Below are 16,676 nucleotides of genomic sequence, written 5' to 3'. Positions count from 1 at the left end.
ATGAGTCCTCTACACTTCAGGGGAACATTGTCAACATACCATAATGCTATATTATTTTCCTTCTGAGGAACATAGATTCACCTACCCCCACCTTCGCAACCCATTCCCCACTGAATTTCCTTATTTCCTTACTGCAAAGATAGTTCAACATACACAAATCAATAAATGTGATATACCACATTAGCAGAAGGATAAAAGTCTTATGATCATCTCAATAGATACAAAAAAAGAATTTCACAAAGTGCAACATGCTTTCATGATAAAAAAAAAACTGTCCAAAAATTAGGTGTAGAAGGAATGTGCCTCAACACAATAAGGCTATATATGAGAAGCCCACAGCTAACATTATATTCCATGGTGGAAAGCTGAAAGCTTTTCCTTTAAAATAGGGAACAAGACAACAGCGCCCATTTTCCCCACTTCTACTAAACATAGTACTGAAAGTCCTACCAGAGCAATTAGGCAAGAAAAAGAAATAAAAGCCATATCAATTGAAAAGGAAGAAGTTAAATTGTCTTTATTTGTAGGTGACATGATCTTATACAGAAAACCCTAGAACTCCACCAAAAGGCTCTTAGAAATAATAAAAGAATTCAGTAAAGTTGCAGGATACAAAATTACCCTGTAAAAATCAATAATGTTTCTATACACTAACAACAAACTTAGAAATTTTAAAAATGATCCCATTTACAATAGCATCAAAATAAATCTAAAATACTTAGGAATAAATTTAATCAACAAGGTAAAAATCTGTATACTAAAAACTATAAAATATTGATGAAATAAATTAAAGAGGACACAATAAATAAGACAAATAAATAAAAAATAAAGATATTCCATGTTCATGGGTTAGAAAAATTACTATCATTAAAATGTCCATACTGCTGAAAACAATCTACAGATTGAATGCAATCTCTATCAAAATTCCAACTACATTTTTTCACAGGAGTAAAAAATTCTAAAATTTGTAAGGAACCACAAAAGACCCCAAATAGCTAATGAAATATTGAGGAAAAAAAAATGCTGGAGGCATCATACTACCTGATCCCAAATATACTACAAAACTATAGTAATCAAAACAGGATGGTACTGGCATAAAAATGGAAATACCGTTCAACGGAACAGAAGAGAGAGCCCAAAAATAAATCCACACATTTACAGTCAACTGATCTTCAACAAAGGTGTCAAGAACACATAATGGAGAAAGCACAGTCTCTTCAATAAATGGTGTCATGAAAACTGGATATTCACATGTGGAATGAAATTGGACTCTTATCCTACACCATATATAAAAACCAATTCAAAATTGATTAAAGACTTAAACATAAGACCTTAAACTCTAAAACTACTACAAGAAAACATATGGAAAAGCTTTTTGACATTTGGCTTTGGCAAAGATTTTTTGGCTATGGCCCTAAAAGCACAGGCAACAAAAGCAAAAATAGGTTGGATTGCATCAAATTAAAAAGCTTCTGTATAGCCAAGGAAACAATCCACAGAGTAAAGAGACAACCTGCAGGATTGGAGAAAATATTTGCAAATCATATTTGATAAGGAGTTAATATCCAAAACATATAAGGAAATCAAACAAGTCAACAGTAAGAAAACAAATAACTTGATTACAAAATGGGCCAAAGATCTGAAGAGACATTTCTCAAAAGAAGATACATAAATGGTCAACAGGTATATTTAAAAAAATGTTTGACGTCACTAATCATCAGTGAAATGCAAATCAAAACCACAGTGACATATCACCTCACATCTGTTAGAATGTCTATTATCAAAAAGACAAGTGTTGGTGAGGGTGTGAAGAAAAAGGAACCCTTATACACTATTGGTAGAAATGTAAATTAGTATAGCCATTATGGAAAACAGTATGGGGGTTTCTCAAAAAACTAAAAATAGAACTATAATATAATCCAGCAGTCCTACTTCTGGGTATATATCTAAAGCAAATGAAATCAGTATGTTAAAGAGATGTTTGCACTCCCATGTTTATTACAGTACTATTCACAATAGCCAAGATATGGAATAAATCTAAGTGTCCAACAACACTTGAATGAATGTGTTATAAATGAATGAAGAATGAATTTATTCTTTATGATGAATAAAGATGATGAATAAAGAAAATATGTTATATATATAATATATATTTCATATATAAAAATATATGAAATATATATATATACACACACTCACACACACACACACACATATACAATGAAATACTATACAGCCATAAAAAAGAAGGAAATCCTGTCATTTGTACAACATGGATGATACTGGAGGACATTATGCTAAGGAAATAAACCAGGCACGGAAGGACAAATACCACATGATCTCATATGTGAAATGTAAAAAAGCTGAACTCTTACAGAGCAATCCCATTACTTGGTATATATACAAAAGAAAATAAATAGTTCTACCAAAAAGACACCTGCACTTGTTTGTTCATTGCAGCACTATTCACAATAGCAAAGACATGGAATCAACCTAGGTGCCCATCAATGGTGAATTGGATAAATAAAATGTGGTATATATACACTATAGAATACTATGCAGCCATAAAAAAGAATGAAATCACGTCCTTTGCAGCAACATACACAGAGCTGGAGGTCATTGTCCTAAGCAAATTAATGTAGGAACAGAAAGCCAAATACCACATGTTTAGCTCCCACTTATAAGTAAGAACAATGGGTACTCATGGACATGAAGATGGCAACAATGGACACTGGGACCTACTAGATAGGGGAGGGAAGGACAGAGGGGGACAAGGACTGGAAAACTATTGGGTACTGTGGTTAGTACCCAGGTGTTGGGATCATTCGTACCCCAAACTTCAGAATCACACAATATACCCATGTAACAAACCTGCACATGCACCCCCTGAATCTCACATAGAGGTTGAAATTATATTAAAAATAATAATTATAATAGTAAAACATCAAACTCATAGAAGCAGAGGGTAGAATGGTGGTCACCAGGAATGGGGTGGGTGGGGCAGGAAATGAGCTGTTGATCAAAGGCTATAAAGCTTCAGTTGAACAAGAGGAGTACGTTCTGGAAATCTAATAAACAGAATAGTAACTGTAGTTAATAATAATGTATTGTATACTTAAATTGCTAAGAGAGTAGATCTTAAATGTTCTCACCACAAAAAATGATAAGTATTTGAGGTTATGGATATGTAAATTAGCTTTATTTAATCATTTCACAATGTTTACATGTATGAAAAAATATATTGTATATTATAAATGTGTACAATTTTGTCAACTAAACCTTAATAAAGCTATACAAAATGAAATGAACAGCTTGATGAACTTGAGGTTTGTGAATGTAAATACCTCAGAAAGAGAAATTTCCCAAGGGCTTATGTGGAACATTGTGGAACCAGACAAAAGCCTTAATGAAAAGAAGCCTTACCAGGGAAGTACATATATGGCAACTGCTCACCAGCACTTATCTCCCCCTGACAAGGGCAGCTGTGATTCAGGAATTGCCCTCTTGGTCCTGGGAGCTTCCTCACCCTAAAGAAGAACACTCCTGTCCCTGGAACCTAAATACTTTTTAAGCAGCTGCCCTCTATTATACACATAGCACTGATAGCTAAAGGTAGGCTTCCAGCCTACCTTGGAAAGCAGCACCCCACAAGAGCCAAAATAGCAGCAGCCCGTATTTAGAAGAAGTCACTTGAAAATCTGTTTTAAAACGTATGCTGCAGTAATGGTTCTCAAACTTATGAGCGTGCATTAGAATCATCTAGAGGATCCACCACGATCAAGTCGGCTTCATCCCTGGGATGCAAGGCTGACCCAGCAAACGCAAATCAATAAATGTAATCCATCACATAAACATAACCAATGACAAAAACCACATGATTATCTCCATAGATGCAGAAAAGGCCTTCGATAAAGCTCAACACCCTTCATGCTAAAAACTCTCAATAAACTACGTATTGATGAAACATCTCAAAATAGTAAGAGCTATGCATGACAAACCCACAGCCAGTATCATACTGAATGGACAAAAGCTGGAAACACTCCCTTTGAAAACCCACACAAGACAAGGATGGCCTCTCTCACCACTCCTATTCAACATAGTATTGGAAGTTCTGGCCAGGGCAGTCAGGCAAGAGAAGGAAATAAAGGGTATTCAAATAGAAAGAGAGGAAGTCAAATTGTCTCTGTTTGCCGATGACATGATTGTATATTTAGAAAACCCAATCATCTCAGCCCAAAATCTCCTTAAGCTGATAAGCAACTTCAGCAAAGTCTCAGGATACAAAATCGATGTGCAAAATTCACAAGCATTCCTATATACCAATAATAGACAAACAGAGAGCCAAATCATGAGTGAACTCCCATTCACAATTACTACAAAGAGAATAAAATACCTAGGAATACAACTTACAAGGAATGCGAAGGACCTCAAGGAGAACTACAAACCACTGCTCAAGGAAATAAGAGAGGACACAAACAAATGGAAAAACATTCCATGCTCATGGATAGGAAGAATCAATATCGTGAAAATGGTCATACTGCCCAAAGTAATTTATAGATTCAGTGCTCTCCCCATCAAGTTACCATTGACTTTCTTCACAGAATTAGAAAAACGTACTTTAAATTTCATATGGAACCAGAAAAAGAGCCTGGATAGCCAAGACAATCCTAAGCAAAAAGAACAAAGCTGGAGGCATCACGCTACCTGACTTCAAACTATACTACAAGGCTACAGTAGCCAAAACAGCATGATACTGATACCAAAACAGATATATAGACCGATGGAATAGAACAGAGGCCTCAGAAATAATGCCATACATCTACAACAATCTGATCTTTGACAAACCTGACAAAAACAAGCAATGGGGAAAGGATTCCCTATTTAATAAATGGTGTTGGGAAAACTGGCTAGCCATATGCAGAAAACTGAAACTGGACCCCTTCCTTACACCTTATACAAAAATTACGATGGATTAAAGACTTAAATGTAAGACCTAAAACCATAAAAACCCTAGAAGAAAACCTAGGCAATACCATTCAGGACATACCCATGGGCAAAGACTTCATGTCTAAAACACCAAAAGCAATGGCAACAAAAGCCAAAATTGACAAACAGGATCTAATTAAACTAAAGAGCTTCTGCGCAGCAAAAGAAACTATCATCAGAGTGAACAGGCAACCTACAGAATGGAAGAAAACTTTTGCAATCTATCCATCTGACAAAGGGCTAATATCCAGAATCTACAAGGAACTTAAACAAATTTACAAGAAAAAAAACCCATCAAAAAGTAGGTGAAGGATATGAACAGACACTTCTCAAAAGAAGACATTTATGTGGCCAAACGTGAAAAAAAGCTTATCATCATTGGCCATTAGAGAAATGCAAATCAAAACCACAATGAGATACCATCTCACTCCAGTTAGAATGGCAATCATTAAAAAGTCAGGAAACAACAGATGCTAGAGAGGATTTGGAGAAATAGGAATGCTTTTACACTGTTGGTGGGAATGTAAATTAGTTCAACCATTGTGGAAGACAGTGTGGCGATTCCTCAAGGATCTAGAACCAGAAATACCGTTTGATCTAGCAATCCCATTACTGGATATATACCCAAAGGATTATAAATCACTCTACTGTAAAGACACATGTACACGTATGTTTATTGTAGCACTATTGACAATAGCAAAGACTTGGAACCAACCCAAATGCCCATCAATAAACTGGATAAAGAAAATATGGCACATATACACCATGGAATAGTATGCAGCCATAAAAACGGATGAGTTCATGTCCTTTGCAGGGACATGGATGAAGCTGGAAACCATCATTCTAGGTAAACTAACACAGGAACAGAAAACCAAACACCACATGTTCTCACTCATAAGTGGAAGTTGAACAATGAGAACACATGGACACTGGGAGGGGAATGTCACACGCTGGGGCATGTCGGGGGGTAAGGGGCTAGGGGAGGGATAGCATTAGGAGAAATACCTAATGTAGATGATGGGTTGATGGTTGCATCAAACCACCATGACACGTGTATACCAATGTAACAAACCTGCACGTTCTGCACATGTATTCCAGAAGTAAAGTATAAAAACAAAACCAAAATTCATATTGCTGGGCCCCACCCCCAGAGTTTCTGATTCAAAAGGTCGAGGATGTGTCCCCAGAATTTTCTTTCCTACAAGTTCTCAGGTGATGCTGATGCTGGTCTATAGAACAACTTTGAAAAACACTATTTGGGGTTTGGGGGGACATAGAAATTTGGATGCAAAAAACTTGTGTTCAAGCCTTATGTGATTTATTTCACCTCCCTAAGCCTGAGTTTCTTCTTTTCTGAGGTGGACTTAGTAAGGTTATGAGAATGAAATGGAATGGTGTATATGAAAGTTCTTTATGAACTGTAAATGTTGCATAAAAATATTAGCAGTTAGATGGCTTTACAAATGGTACTTGCTGCCACACCTCCACCACCACCACTAAATTTTCTTGTACTTTTGTTCCGTCTCTAGCCAACTTTGTCCCATCAAGTCTATCAGGCAGCTGGAAAAGAACTAAAGCCAGGAAGGCCCTGAGTAGTGTTTTTTTGTTTGTTTGTTTGTTTGTTTGTTCGTTTCAACACACTGGGCATGGCCTTGATACTGACCTTGACTTGACTTCTCTTTTCCTTTGCCTGGCCTCCTCTCAAACTTGCTCCTGGTTCTTCCAGCCCTGGTCTACTCTCACAGCAAAGAATAGCTCCCAGTGCTAATATTAAGGGTAAAAAACTGTCAGATGGAATTTTTAAAAAATAGTAAGACAAAAGAATCCACTGCCAAGCAGCAAAATTATGTGGAAAAAAAGCATTTTGCTAGGTTGGTGGGCTCTAGGCTGATTTCCCTGAGGGAAAAATCTAGATCTTTGAAATAGTTAAGTGAAATCACAAGTATAATTGCAGATTCCTAATTTAAGAATATGTCAGACAGTTATATCAGACAGTTGCCTGGGTAAATGATATGTCCATGTAGAATGGTGACATTTTTCTTTAGAAACCTCTTTTTATGGCCGGTTGCGGTGGCTCACGCCTATAATCCCAGCACTTTGGGAGATTGAGGTGGGCGGATCACGAGGTCAGGAGATGGAGACCATCCTGGCCAACATGGTGAAACCCCATCTCTACTAAAATACAAAAAAAAAAAAAAAATTAGGCAGGCATGGTGGCACGTGCCTGCAGTCCCGGCTACTCGGGAGGCTGAGGCAGGGCCATCTCTTGAACCCGGGAGGCGGAGGTTGCAGTGAGCCAAGATCACACCACTGCACTCCAGTCTGGCAACAGAGCAAGACTCCATCTCAAAAAAAGAAACCTCTTTTTATTTAAAAGGTAATACATGTGTGGTGTATAAAATCTAGAAATGATTTAAAAGTATGAAAAATAAAAATAACCCTTAATTCCACCACACAAAGATAAATACCCACTGGTAGAATATTAGTACATTTACATCCAGCCTTTCAATATGTGCATGTCTGTATAAGAATATGTATATATATGCATATATAGTTCTTGAATTGGACTTGTAATATGTTCAGGTTTATATACAATTTTTAAATTTACCATTATATTGTGAGCCTTTTTCAGGATCATTAAGTAGTCTTCAAAAACATGGTTTGTAATGACAAACTATTATTCCTCCATGTAAATGCACAATATGTTCTAACTCTTCCTAAATGTTGGACAGCGAGGATATTCCAAATTTTACCATTATGAATAACCCTGCAGTGGAAGACACTTCAAGTACATAAATAAATGTGTACATCTTTAATGGCTTTCTTAGGATAAAATCCTAGGAGTGGAAAAACTGGATCAAAGGATATGAAATTTCTTAAATATAATTCACACACCATAAAATTCACTATTTCAAGTGTGTAATTCAGTGGGTTTTGGTACATTCAGAAGGTTGTGAAACCATTACCACTAATTGCAGTAAAAATACAGAGCATTTCACAAATTTGTGCATTATCCTTCTGCAGGAACCATGCTAATCTCTGTATCATTGCAATTTTAGTATATGTCAGCCAAAGCAAGCACAGTAGAAACATTTTAAGTCTTCTGATAACATATGCCAAAATTCCCTTAAGCAAGTGTGTACCCATTTCCATTCCCACCCGCCAATGTATATCTATTTCCCCACAACTTTGTCAGCACTTATCTTTAAAAAGTATTGCCAATATGACTGAAAATGGCATTTCATTGTTTTGTCTCTATTACCAGCTCTTCTTCCTCTTCTCACTGAACTATAGCTCTGCAGAGATCTATCGTCCCCCGTCTCCTTTGCATACATTCACCGTGGGCAGTCACATCCACGGCAACAGCCTCGGCTGCCTCCTCTGGATAGTGACCACACGTCCATACCGTGCCCCAACCTCTTTCTAGCACTGCAGTCCACACATCAAGCTGCTCGCTGGGCACACCTACCTACAGAATTTGCTAGCATAACAAACTAATATCTGAAATCAAACTCATGTTTCCTGAAGCTGGTTCTTGCCTATGACTTTGCTATTTAGATTAGTGATATCAGCCTTCTAGGTGCTTCACAGTCATCTGTTCTCTCTGCTTATGTAATTAGCAGTCCAACGCTGTTGATTCTCTGTCACATTCTTCCTTTCTGCTCCATCCCCACTGCCATTGCTCTGATTTTACCTTTTATTGTGTCTATTCCATTAGCTTACTCACTTCTCTATGCTTCCAGTATCTATCCACATAATTTATCCTGCACATGGCTACCATAATAACTTTCCTATAATACCGCTCGTACCATATTGCTCTCCTACTCTGGAACTTCCAAGGGCGCTCTCTTGCTTATTGGATTATGTGAAGTAAAGGCTTTAACTTGACTCTTAAGGCCCACCATGCTCTTGAACCATTCTAATTTCACTTCCTCTGTGCCTTATAAAAACTGTGTTTTCTTCCTTCATGGTGTTCCTGTGCTTCTCACTTCTGTTCATGCAAATCTGGCGCGGCCTCTCTCCCAGTCATCTTCAGTGGTGATTGTATTGACTCTTCCAAAATCAGCTCAGAGGCTCTGTGATGCCATTCTTGATTCAGGCAGCAGTGCTCTGTCCTTCTTTTGACTCTCATTTTGTTAGCATTTCCTTTCTGATACTTCTGACATTCCATCCTTTTTAATGGTTTTCTAGGCATTTTTCATCCACCCTCTACCACACTAAATTCCTTGAGCACAGGGATTACTTCTTCTTCATTTTGGCATGTTGCCTAGTACCTCTCCAAACACCTTAAATGTAGATAGAGGAGCTCTGTAAATGCTTGGACAAAACAATAGTGAAGACTGCCAATTTTCTTTTTAGAGCCCCTAATGACTCAGTTTCGGGAATGAATACTGTGCTAAGAAGGTACAGATGCCAGGTGACTCAAGTGTCATAGCTCATTCTTTTTTCCTCATTCTCCATATTCAGTCCATCAACAAATAATGTCAGCCCTACCTCTTCAAAATACCTCTAATCAAATCTCTTGTTCTTGTCCCAACTGCTACTTTCCTAGAACAAACCACCATTATCTCTTACCTATAATAGCCCCTTTAAATGGTTCTCTGGCTTCTACTGTTGACCCCCCCACACACAAATCCATCAGCCAAGTCAAACCTTTATAAAACTTACATCATGTTAGTCCCCTGCTTAACAACCTCTAACAGCTTCCCATTTCACTGAGAATAAAATTCAAACTGTTTCAGCCTTTGGAAACTCCATGATCTGGCCTATGCACCTCCCCAGTATCATCTCCCACTGCAGTCCACCTTGCTCACTGTGCTCCAGCTCTGCTGGGTCTTGGCTCCTCCTGATTGTCAAGTTGTATCAAAGCAGAGTGACTGGGTGTTCTTATTTCTATTGGGGTCCTAACTGTTGTTGGTTATTGTCTTAGGGCTCCGTGTCTTTAGTAGTAGAGATGACTTGGGGAGTGGCCAGAAGTAGTTCTGAGGACTTTGAGACTTGACTCTGGGGAAAACCTTTATGGATTCCATCAGACCTCTGAAAAGTGGTAGGTCGAACAGTGAGTTTGAACTGAAAGGGATAATGGGCTTTAAGGAGGAAGAAAGGAAAACTGGTATTATTCCTACAGCCTCTTTCCCAAGGGACGCTATAAATGTTACTGATAGAAACCAGAGCTGGAGGACAAACATCCTCCACCTTCTTTATCGCTTTGGGTGTTGGTTTAGGAAACTGGGCATCATGGCAAAAACTTTAAGGCTATCTGTTGAGTCAGATGGTGCACTGTGAACTTGATGCCATTTTCCCTATGTGCTCCTCTGAAGTCTCCCTTAGCCCTCTGGTGTTGCACCCTTAACTTTTGTACATAGAAGGGAGAGGGAAAAAAACTCTTTCATTATTCAGATTCTGGACTTGCTCCCCTTGCTCCTAGAAGCTTCGAAATATTCACTATCCACCTCTTTGCCTTTAGGATCATTGATAAGATCAGCCAGCTTTTTCCCTCTTCTGTCAGTTAAACAAGTCTATGATTGGTATGTTTTATCACACTATATATAGAAAAACTAGAAATTTCTCTCTAGCCCATTCTGAAAGAGAATCCCGAGTACTGCATTTCTAAAGTACTAAGCATTTTCCTACCCGCTGCTATGTGCAGAGCTTTCCCGAGTCATCTGTATGGTTACTTCCTGCCAACCTTCTTTGGAAAAAGAGGTGTCCCCCTGTGTCTTAAAGATTTCAATGTGAAAATGGAGAAATGGAAGCAGAGGGTCAAATGTAATGCCCTAGCCAGATGAAGTTATCACTCCCTATGCAGAAAGACAAAGAGCACCCCTGACACACACCACAGCATTTGTGGGGAGTCTTTATTTCCACTCGAACATTCCCTTCTTTTCTTATTCCCTACCCTGGGTTTCTTTTTAGCCAGGGATGGATTCTGAGGTGGAGGGTGGAGAGGGGGACCCAGCAGATTTACATGGAAGAACTTGAACTGGCTATTCAGAGGAGGTGGGGAGAGGAGGGGAGGCAGGGAGGCAGAGCTGGGTACCAAAAGCCCCTTCTCCAGAGAGTATTCATCTCTCAGATGACCCAGATTATAGCTTTCCCAGACTGATGAGAAAGCCATTGTCCTGAAAGTTCTTTTCAAATTACACACACACACACACACACACACACACACAGACACACACACACACTTCCCCCCTTGGTTGGGTCTATAATAAGGAAGGGTTTCCTGATTACCAGGCTGCAAGGACCCCAGCCAACAGTGGGTGGGGGTGGGCCTTCAGAGCTCTGTGTCCCTCCATGGTGACCAGGCAGCTTTTCCCCTCTTCTGTCAAATAAACAAGCCATGCATTGTTCTGTTCCCCGGCTTGTCTGTGGGCTTCCCTTCCTGCTGAGCCTGCCAGAATGAGCTTGGGCTTCTTCGTGTGGGGCAGGTGGAATGTGCTGTTTGGAGGGAGGCTGGAAGAGCCACAGAAAATAAACAGAGCTAATCAAGGACGTTATTTTGTGCTTCTATTTATACAAATACTTTAAAAAGAGGAAAGTACCCACACTCTGTTATGGTCCAGGCCTCAGGTTGAGCACAACCACAAGCAACAGGGGTTACATTTTCCTTTTTCCCCTAAGTTAGAGCAGAGCCATGGTTCTTTTTCTGCTCATCTTCTCCCAAGTATCTCTTCAGGGGTCTGCTGGGAGCCAGGCTCAAAGACAGATGGTGCTATCGGAAGATACTGGGGTGACAGCTGACTAGGGCAGCTGGAGACTGACTCCTTTCAGAATTGGTCCACCTCCACCCCTCACCTCTCACAAGAGCCTTTATAAGGCCTCTCCTGGGAGCCAGCTTCTGGCTTTTCTGCTACATGTGCCCACCCTCCTGTGCCCCCATGCCAAGTTCACGTCTCCTGAGTACTTGGAAAAGAAGCAGTCATCTTTACCGTCCCCTGAGCACAGGAGGTCATACTTGATCATGTTATCTGGAACTCAGCTCTGCTAAATGGGAGCATATGCCCTTTTCCCTCCACCAGCTCTCCCAACCTCTTCCCCAAATCCCAAACTGGCTAAACCGCTCAAGTTTCTCTCTCATCTTCCCTCAATGAAGGATTTCTTGAGTATACACTGTCTGTGCCCACCTGCCTACTCCTCATCTGATGACATCCCAACTCTCATCTTCGCACCCTTTCTCCCTACCTCAGCCAGCCCCATGAACATGCTTGCACCTCTAGTCACAATTTCTTCAGCCTCACCTGGCCACTGGCAGGGTCACACTGATAACAAACCAGTTGCTCTTTATTTTGTTAGGAAGTGGGGATTGGCAAACTTCTTCAGGCAAGCGTTTGCATGGGCTGGGCCACTGAGCAAAAGGAGAAAGACATTTGGCGACCAGAAGAGCAAGGGCGGCCGGACACCCAGGCCTGAGGAATGAAATGAAAAGAGATTTTCACCTGATGCATTTTTTGGACCAGATTATGTCCTGGTATACTGCCACTCAGAATGTGGTTATCATACCAGGAGCATCAGTATCACTCTGGAGCTTATTAAAAGTCAGAACCTGGGCCTCGCTGAATCAAAATCTGCATTTTAACAAGATCCCCAGGTAATTAGTATGCCCACTACAATTTGAGAGTGCTGTTCCAGAGCGTACTGGGTTTGGCGTTTGAGCCTTCTCTTAACTAGTCCTTTCTCTTTTATCTTCATTTGGATTGAAGAAATCAGTTTTCTTATTGCTAATGGTACCTCGCTCATTATTATTTTGCATACGGGTAATATTAAAAACAGATAGCATTTACTGAGTGCCTTTCACATGCCAGGCATGTTTTATAGATGAGGAAACCAAGGTTCTGTGACATGCCCAAGGCCAAACAACTAGTGAATGGTAGAGCTGAGACTGTAAGCCAGATCCATATGCTCCTCAAAGCTCCCAAACTTTCCTCTATACAGTTGATAAAAGTCAACCCAGACTCTCCTGTGAGATACAGAGGGAAGAAAGGGGAAGGGGCCTCCAGGCATGATTTCCCCAGAGAGGAAAGGCCCTAGCATACATACTTCATGTCCTAAGGGAGTTTGCATAAGCCCTCTCAGGAGCCAGAAATTACTGGAATTGAGGCCAGAGGCCAAGGGAAACTGGAGTAGGGAATTAGGAGTGTTAATGAAAGGAAAACCCTGACTCTAATTCCCCAAGATAAATTAAATCCTGGTGCCTGAGCCTGGGCTTAGGGGGTGCAACAAATCCACATAGGGCTGCTCTGGATTCTGGCTACTGCGCTAATCACTTATGGCATCATTTGGAACCTCAGCCTGGGGCCTAGGACTACTACATCATAGCATGCTAGAGTGGGAAGGGTCATTTGTGACGATTGAATTCAATGTTTTATTTTACAGGGAGGAAACAGAAGCCAAGAGAGTGGGAGTAAGTTGCCAGAGGTCAGAGTGAATTCATGGCAGATCCAGGGACACTGACCCCAAACACCACATTTCCAGCATTGCTAATGGGCACCTTTTCTGGAGTTGAAGTCTCTGGTGTAAAATTGGGTTTTCTTTGGATCTGCTCAAGTCCCCACAGGAAGTGCAGACCCCTGTAAATACATCCGAAAATGTTTGTGAGCCTTCGTATCTCACCAGGACCTTCACCTTGGAAAATCTCTCAGTCACTTGCCCCCAGCTATATAAAATCAGCTGGAGTGCTACTCCTCTGGACCTGGAGGCTGCTAGTCCTGGCTTATCTGTACTTTTCTGGGGCCCAGAGGACCTGCAGAGATGGCTGGGTGGGGTCAACTCAGTCCAGGAAGCACAGGAATTCTTTTAAGTGTATGTGTCTGGGGTATTTTTCTCTCTCACTTACGTGTATTTTTAAAAATTCTTTTTAGACACCCGCTTTATCTTTCCCAAACATCATTTCCTTGCTCCTTTCCTGAGTTCTAGCAGTGGCTGGGGGCCCAGCTTCCTTATTGGCCTCTGAGCTGCCGAGGGGGTGGGCCAGGGCTCAGAGGAGGTTGGAGTAGGGAGCAGGGGGGGCTGTTTATGCTGCTGGAAGTGCCTTTCATCCTTCCCTTTGCCACCAGGGTGCTGGCTGGTTCCTGGAGCAGCGTCTTCACTCCTATCCAGCTCTTGACACTGGCTTTCGTTCCCTAAGGCTGTGGCCATATCTAGGTCCATCCAGGCTGATGGTCATACCTTGCCTGCAGTGCTACTCCTTCCTGTTCTTAGAACTGGAACCTGACTGTGCCTGAGCCCCTTGGATCACACTCAGCATCTTGGGCTGATGGTCCCTCCCCCCAGAAGGTCTTAACTGGAGGGCAGATGGGTCCCAGCTAAGGGAGGACGCTGGCTGGAGGGTTTGTCAACGAGAGTCTGAGCTAGCCGGATACCCCGCTCTCTCCCAAGCCATCTCTCCACCCTGGGCAACTTCCATGGTAGGTACAGCCAGTAGCCATGGCTGCTGCCACTCTTCCCCCTCTTGCTTTCTTTCTTCAATATCTCTTTCTTTTTGCTTCCTAAGAAAAGCATTTTGGAGTAATGAAGGATGGGATGAGGTGTGTGCTTATTGATAGTGCCTGAGCCAGCCTTAGGAGAAAGGCAAGCACTGGGGTCACTGCCTTCACATCTTGGCCTAGAGCTGCATGGTTGGTCGTAGGCATTTTCTTACTTTTCTGTTTGTTTCTCCTCCTCTCTCTCCCCACTGCCTATGGAGGGAATGGTTTCAGCTCTAGGACTAATGAGACCTCCCTTTGCTGACTGCTTCTTGAGGGAATTGCTATGGGAAACCTCAGGAATACAGGCTTTTTCAGACAGACTCTTCCTTGGAGAGGAGGGGTCGTGTGGTATCCTAGGAAAAAACTGGAGGATCTGAGTTTCATTCCCAATTCTGCTGGTTGTTAGCTATGTGCTCTTGGCAAATCACTTAAGCTTTATGCATCTCTGGTTCTCCATTTGTAAAGTGGGGATAATAACTTTTACCAGCTGGACATGGTGGCTCATGCCTGTAATCCCAGCACTTTGGGAGGCTCAGGCAGGAAGATTGCTTGAGGCCAGGAGTTCAAGACCAGCCTGGCCAACATGGTGAAACCCCATCTCTACAAAAAATACAAAAAAATTAGCTGGGCACGGTAGCATGCACCTGTAGCCTGTAGTCCTAGCTACTCAGGAGGCTGAGACAGAAGGATAGCTTATGCCCAGGAGTTTGAGGTTGCAGTTAGCTATGAGTGTACCATTGCACTCCACCCTGGGCAACAGAGCCAGAGAGGCCCTGTCTTAATAATAATAACAATAATAAAACTGTTTCACATAAGGTTAGAGAGATGATTAAATCAGTTAATGCATGTGAAATGCTTAGTGCCTGGCACATCTTCAGTGTTCAATAAGTGGTCCTGCTGTGTGTTTTCTTTAAGTTTATACAGTATGTCAGGCACTATGCTGGTTGATTTCACACATGGGACTGCATTTAATCCAAAACATAACTCATGAAAAACAGATGGTCATCTTCCCCATTTTGCAGATAAAAAATCTGCAACTCGCAGAAGTGACTTGCCCGTGGCCACACAACTACAGTTTGAATGCAAGTGTAGACTGACTTCAAGTCTAGGGCTATTCCGAACTAATAATAGGCCAAATAGTAGACCATATAGATAGTTTATTCTCCTGTCCCAAACTAGGGTTAGAAGGCTCTAGCTCTGGCTCCAGCTCCCTCTGTTTGGATTTTTCTTCTTCCAGTCTTTAGTTTTCTCTGTGTCCTAAAAGCCCCCACTTCCCTCTTCTGTCTACTTTGGGATTGTTTCCTACTCCTGGAGAAACCCTAGAAAGAGTAAGGGGCCAGCCAGGCGCGGTGGCTCCCGCCTGTAATCCCAGCACTTTGGGAGGCCGAAGCGGGTGGATCACCTGAGGTCAGGAGTTCGAGATGAACCTGGCCAACCTGGTGAAACCCCATCTCTACTAAAAATACAAAATTAGCTGGGCATGGTGGCACATGCCTGTAATCCTAGCTACTCAGGAGGCTGAGGCAGGAGAATTGCTTGAACCAGGGAGGCGGAGGTTGCAGTCAGCCAAGATTGTGCCATTGCACTCCAGGCTTGGCGACAAGAATGAGACTTCGTCTCAAAAAAAAAAAAATAGTAAGAGTCTTTGTAAGGTATATTTCACAGTGTGGCAAGGTAGCGGTACAGTAGAACCTCAACAGTGGATGGTACCCTAGGTGTGGGTACTCTTGAGCCATCAAAAGGTACAAGTCCGAGCTAATAACCATTATTATAGTACCTGCTACTTACTGACCACTTGCTGTGCATCAGGCTGTGTCCCAGATGCTTTGAGAATACTATCTCTAATCCCCACAGTCACCTAGCCAGATAGGAATTATTGTTTCCTTTCTCAGATAAGAAAACTAAATTTCAGATGGGTTAAGCAACTTACAGATACACACATCTAAAGTGGCAGAGGGGATCTGAACCTACATCTGTCTCACTCATTTTTCACCCATTGCCTACTGGCTTGGTATAGTTGGTGAGATGAGACTGACACACATGAAATGATGATGGGCAATATCAAATATCATATTATTATGGACCCAATTGTGAGGGCTAGATTACCCTGAACAAGCTTCCTGGAGGAGATGGTACTTGAGCAGTACCTTGAAGAACAGGTAGGATTTAGGTTAACAAAAGGAGAGGGGGCATTCCAGGCAGAGGGAACAGTCATAGTCATAA

At 41.4% G+C, this 16,676-nt stretch overlaps 1 protein-coding gene and 1 pseudogene across 2 annotated transcripts in view; one reads left to right on the top strand and one right to left on the bottom strand.

Annotated features, from left to right (window-relative positions):
• Positions 1 to 16,676, top strand: part of SHROOM4 (shroom family member 4) — a 227,935-nt gene that overhangs the window by 156,497 nt on the left and 54,762 nt on the right. The window contains exon 1 of one of the 2 annotated variants that reach the window (XM_055375550.2): positions 14,021 to 14,393. The exons of the other annotated variant lie outside the window; for it this stretch is intronic. The gene's annotated coding sequence lies outside the window, so the exon portion shown is untranslated. Of the gene's footprint in view, positions 1 to 14,020; positions 14,394 to 16,676 lie in introns of those variants that run through there. 2 annotated transcript variants of the gene reach the window in all.
• On the bottom strand, positions 7,966 to 8,066 carry LOC115932491 (uncharacterized; annotated as a pseudogene).

Source organism: Gorilla gorilla, chromosome X (genome assembly GCF_029281585.2).
Source record: "Gorilla gorilla gorilla isolate KB3781 chromosome X, NHGRI_mGorGor1-v2.1_pri, whole genome shotgun sequence".
Lineage (NCBI taxonomy): Eukaryota > Metazoa > Chordata > Mammalia > Primates > Hominidae > Gorilla > Gorilla gorilla.
This window is presented reverse-complemented; position numbering and strand designations above follow the sequence as displayed.